The 5,830-nt window shown below is 54.8% G+C and overlaps 1 protein-coding gene across 1 annotated transcript in view; it reads right to left on the reverse strand.

Moving 5' to 3' along the window:
- The window catches only part of NCOR2 (nuclear receptor corepressor 2), a 188,012-nt gene that overhangs the window by 108,728 nt on the left and 73,454 nt on the right, over positions 1 to 5,830 (reverse strand). The gene's annotated exons all lie outside the window — the stretch shown is intronic.

Consider the following 5,830-nt stretch of genomic DNA (forward strand, 5'->3'; position numbering starts at 1 on the left):
GCTCAGAACAAGCAATTTGCGACGTAATCCACATAAACACGGCACGGCGGAGTACGTGGTTGTTATTCACTGATTGAAAAACGCAGTGCGCTTTGGAACATATGACACGGGGGAGGCGAGGGGAAAGGGGGGCTTGGGGAGCGGGAAGAGACAGTCGGTGTGCTGCAAATTGTTATGTCTACGCGGCAAAAGCCTGCTTGAGCTCTCCCAGGGAGCCAAGCGCAGGCAACTGCAGGCAGGACAAGTGGTCATTTCCAGCAACACCGGGTAGGTTGGCCCCGGGCATGTCACCGCAGTCCCCCAGCACCCATGTGTAGAGTGATGCTCTTGTCCATCCCTCAGCAGGGACACTGGGCTCCGGCAGGACAAGTGTTTTGTCCAGGGTTACCCTCTGGAGAGCCCAGTGACGGTGGCTGTCTCCAGCACCAGACGTGAGCACCCATCACGGAGCTGCTCTGCCCCCTGCACCCTCAGTGGGGATGTGCCAGGGCCCTCCATGGGGAGTCATCCATCCCTAGATCCATCCCTGGCCACCTTCAGCTGGTCACTGACCTCGCTACCTCTCCCTTCCCATCCGCAGGGTGAGGTACCCTCAGGGAACCTGCCACAATACAGGGTCCCACCTCTGGGACGTAGAGGTGCCACAGAAACCATGCTCGATCCCACCCACTGTGATTAACAGCTCAGGCCACGCTCCAGGAGCTGCCACCAGTTGTGTCCACATAAGCAGCCTGACAGGGCACTCAGGATTAAGCCCTTCAATGCTTTTCTGTCATCGGCTAAACTGGTGTGAACACGTCCAAGACTGTGCTAATCAAAAGCCTGCCATGGCTCAACCACCATCAGCAACTGGGCACCTAATGAGTGCAGCTCCTATCCAACCACAGAAATACCACCCAAGTTTACAAGCAGTTCACAAACTTTCACCAAATCAGCTGAGAGCGATCTAAAATCTGTGGCCAAACACAGGCAGGTGGACATGTGATGGCCGGGTGCTGGCTGAAGGAAGCATCCTGGCCATGGCTACATACAAACCAGTTCACCTTCCTGCTGCGGTCATACAGCTGGGGCTACACTCTGCGTCCACACAATTTCATCTCAGATTAAACACGGGAAAAGAGCAAAACATCTGCTGAACATCTGTTCAACCAGGTGAGCAGCACTGGAGAGGACAGGACCTGCAAACACAGGTGGGTCCCTTTCTCCTGCAGTTTGAAAAAGGTGTTATCCTCACCTCCTCCACAGTATCTCCCCATCACCATCACAGGTGCTTGGCACAGAAGTGTGTTCTTCCACACAGCCAGCCTGTCTCTAATGCCCCGTTAAAAACAGACACTGCCTTGCCTCTCCCCTGCCACATGCCGGGACAGCCACATCGATCTGCACAGAAAGGAGACTGGGTGTAGCTCTCCCTACTCTCTGTAGCCCATCGCTGCTGCATCTCTGCACCAGCAGGTCATTGGCTTTTTCAGGCTGCCCTTGGACACATCCCTCTTCGCTGGGAAAGCACACGTAATCCCCACGTGGAAGAGTCACGCAGAGGAGCCCAGGCAGACAGACGTGGTGAGATGAACTGCTGCCTCCCAGGAGGGCTGCGGGGCTGCCAGCAGCGTTGGGGCATCTGTTACCCTGTGAGGGGACGGCGGGCTGTGAGCCTGCCAGGAGACACCCACAAGGAGACACCCGGCCACCCCGCGCTGGCAGAGCCAGGGCAGATGAGAGGGACAAGCAGGTCCCCCAGAAGGAGACACGTTCTCAGTGGTGTCCCTTCCCCAGGGGTATTTCCATCATGAATCCTTGTAGATCTGTTGGTCCGACTCCAGGCTCAGAGCTGGCTGTGCACTTCACGCTTGGAAAGCTCAGAGGAACACAGACATCCGTCTCATCACGTAGCTTGAGAGAGGCAGGTCTGCACCACAGAGAGAAGAAATCATGCCATGGCTCCGGAGCATCATCACATCCACAGTCACCCTGCAAAGGCTCGACTGGGCTGCCTTGACCAGCGCCTGCCTCTTGGAAGAGGACTGCTGGAACTGGAAATATTGATAAAGAGAAGTGCCTCTCTTCCCCCTCTGCTCATAAAAATCAAAGCAAAGCAGCTGGCGAGTTACAGAGACCTTCCTCCTGGGCGAAGGCAGTGGAGTAAACATTTTGGTTTGCAGCTGGGTTAGAAGATGCTCACGTGCACGTGGACATCACAGGTGCCCTGATGCCATGCAGCTCACCGAAGGCTGCTGATTCTTTTCCACTATACTTATCTGTGATTTAAACAGCCACTCAAATTCTTAGCAAACCAAAGTGTTAACAGACAAGCACTGGAACACATCACTTCAAAAGAAATGCCCAAACATTCAGAAGTAAGAAACTCTGGGACCCAAACTCAACACCCACATGACACCAGCATCTCCAAGAGTCTTCTGTCTAGACAACAGCCTCAGCACTGCACCTCAGCCCACGCAGTGGAGCAAGCCCAGGAGACCAAGTTCTACCTACCCCATGGAGAACATATCCTCACAGACTAAACAGTTAAAGACATTTTATTCTCAGCAGGGCAGGGCCTGAGAAACAGCATCTTCCCTCAGAGCCATCTGCAACCTGCACCGAGTTACAACTTTCTCAGAGAGTAAGCAGAAGTAAAGCCGACAGGTCGGATGGGTAAGGTGACATGTTCAAAACATCCACAGTGTTTCTGCAGGGTAAGGGCCATGTAATGCACTTCTCTGGGGGATGACATTTAAGAAAAACATAATTGCAATGCAAAGCTATTACTGGAAAAACCTTGGATTTACTGAAAGCTCTTTAAAAATAAAACAGAAAGAAAGGTCTCAATTGCTTTCTGGCCACCGCAGCGTTCAGACTACACATCTCAATGACACTTCTCCCCGGGGAAAACACGGGGTCATTTTTAAAATGGTACCGCTACGTTGCAGGGATGAAATGAGCAGTGTCCTGGTTTACTGAGTCATAACCTCCTCCTGACCTAGAGGGGACCTGACCTGGGCCCCTGCTTCCCAGGGATCCCTGGGCAGGGGTGATTTCCACTGTGGGAACAGGGAGCTGAGCCCCAGCCAAGCGGAGGGCAGAGGCCGTGACTGCGCAGCACACCGGTGTGTTCTGCATCGCCTGGGGCTGATGTGGGGGCCAGGGGAGAGGTGCAGGGCCACCCAAAACCCCAGCAGACAGGATGGAGGGTCACCAGCAAGGAGTAATGGGCAAAGGGATTAGGAGACAGTTCTGCACCTCTAGAACTCCAGGAGCACAAAACCAAGAATCCTCCAAAGAGGGTCAGATGTGAATGACACCTCTAAGATAAAAAGTGCACGGCCAGAGCTTGTAAGGTCAAAGCAGCAAGAAGCCAGGAACCAGCAACAAATGCTGCTTCCTTGATGTACACCCCAAGGACCCCAGTTTCAGTGCAGAGCCTGTAACCCTGAAAGCTCAGGGGGAGCTGTTTAAAAGACTGAAATCCGGAATTAAGAGTTTCCTACCACAGCTGGGCCATATTCCAGCAGCTTCCGACTTGATGGGAAACCCATGACACAGACCCAAAACTTCTGGGTAAATCCCTATTTTTGCCATACTGGATCACTCCCAAGCCCCCTCCCTTCCAGCTAAGGCTACAAGCAGCTTCAACAAGCCCATCGATGTACTCAGGCAGTAACATCTCCTTCCTCGCTCAAACACAAACCCCTCGGAGCAACCTGCTACGAGCAGGACAGAAGGCAGAGCCCAACCATGGCCCCTTTGCCCATTAATGCCAGTATAAGCCGGGGATGCAGCCTCCAGCTCCCAAGACCTCATACCACCTCATCCTGCTTGTGGCCACCGTTTGCCAACGCTGTGGTAACCTCCAGCCTCTCTCAGCTGAGATGTCCACCATGACCTCGCACCATCAGCCCCTGGCAAGCTGCCCCACTACCGAGCCCATGCACATCTGCCACCATCACTGTTGCAAATGCAATAACCAGAGCTCTCTGAACAACCAAAAGCAGACAGCAGCAGCCCGAGTGGAGCAGACAGCAATCCAAGAACCTGCATTTGGGTGACAGCCACCACCGCTCCTTGCAGAGGCTTTGCACAGGATTAGAACCAGGCTGCCCCAACCTCCCTGCAAGAGACCTCTGAGTTGCAGCAGCCCCAGGGTGGGTACACCTTGTGTGCACATCGGGCAGAACATGCAAAGCTGCTCTCCTTCCTGGAGCTGCTTCCTTTCCAACTCAGAAGAAGATCTGACTATTCATCTCATCTCTCAGAGGCCACTGGCAGGTCCCGGGGTGCTGTTTTGCCTGACACGACGTGGGGGCTGGGCCATAGGAAGCATCTCTCTCTGGGTAGACAGATGAGACAGTCTGCAAGATGCACGCAGAGCCCAGCTGGGGTTTTGCAGGGTGTTCTCAGAAGAGATTTCCCCTGCCCTCCGAGGAGTAAGGCAGGGCGATGGAGGAAAGCTTTGCACTGGACTCTGCTGCAGCTCCCCTGTGCAGCATCAGCGCCCAAGGGCAAAGCATCAACAAACTAAAAAAAGGAGAAAAAAAAAAAAAAGGTGGGGGCAGGAAGGAAAGGAAATGCAACATCTTTCGGATGAGGAAGCACCAACCCAAGCGCCACCAATCTTTAGAGCAGAAAGAGAGCAAAGGGTTTGACCCTGGTGACTCAAAGGAAAAATAATGAGCACTACCTCCCCAAACAAGGAAGCGGGCTCTGACACGTAGCAGCAAGCACTAACTCCCTCGTGACCTCGCCCTTACGCACCCGGGGAAGATAGTGATTAGCACCACCTCCACCAGGCAAGCCCAAATTACAGCTGTCGAGGACTGTGAGCTGCCCACTCCCACCTGGCAGAATCGGCTCTCTCCATTGCACCCCCCAGCCAGTGCAAAGCAAGAGATGCTCCGTCAGACCACGTCTGTCCCCCTCCGACCCTTCCAGCAGCATCACTGCAGTCGCACCCTTTCCCAGCATCCTTCTCCAGGACTCAGCCCCCCAGTGACTGTTTTCAGCCACCCCTCCAGCAATCAATGTCTTGACTTGCAGCTGGATTTTGCTGGATGAGGGGGCAGCCCCAAACTGACAATTTATTGTAAGCTGTTTTTCTCAGGATGAGGGGGACAGCAATAGGATGCGTGCCAGTCCCGATACCTGCCGGTCGCTGCAGCTCCGACCGGGCTGTGATTACACAGCACCCTCCAGTGACGAAGGAGCCGAAGGGTTAAGGCTCTCCGGAGCGGGCTGTGTGTGTCTGCCTGCCTTTCAGTACTCATCTCAGCCACTTCGCTTCCTGCCTTGGTGCGGTGCCAGCGAGAGGTCCTGGCCAGCAGCGCGCTTCCTTCTGACAGCTTAGACACACACACAGGGTGCCACGCTCACCACCCAGGAACCTCTCCAAACCTGGCCCGGCTCCCGCTCCCCGCAGCGAGAGGTAACACTCACCAGCTCCACCTGGGGACCCAGTCCTTCCAGGATCCGGTGGGCAGCCTCTGCCTTCTTCTGCAGGGAGGAAAGGGGAGAGGGAGAAAAAAAAAAAGTTATTTCTGCCATCAGTTACAGTCGCAGCCCTCTGCTCCAGCTCTCCCCCTGTAAAACCCCTTCCCAAACCTCTGCAGAGCTGCCAAAAAACCCACCCCCGCCTGAAAGTGGGTGGAAAGTATCAGCTCAGCCTCTGGACCTGCAGGAAAGCCCCACGGGCAAAGGGCTCCAGCACTCGAGTTATCACGACTTTAATGAATCCAAGCTCTGCCCAGGAAGCGATCCGAATCCCCGACCCCTCTGGGTGCCAGGCGGGGGGATCGCACCCGTTACCCCCACACGGCCGCCCTGCGAGAAGGAGGGT

The sequence above is a fragment of the Egretta garzetta genome, unplaced genomic scaffold (genome assembly GCF_000687185.1).
Source record: "Egretta garzetta isolate BGI_Z169 unplaced genomic scaffold, ASM68718v1 scaffold447, whole genome shotgun sequence".
In the NCBI taxonomy this organism is placed as follows: Eukaryota; Metazoa; Chordata; class Aves; order Pelecaniformes; family Ardeidae; genus Egretta; species Egretta garzetta.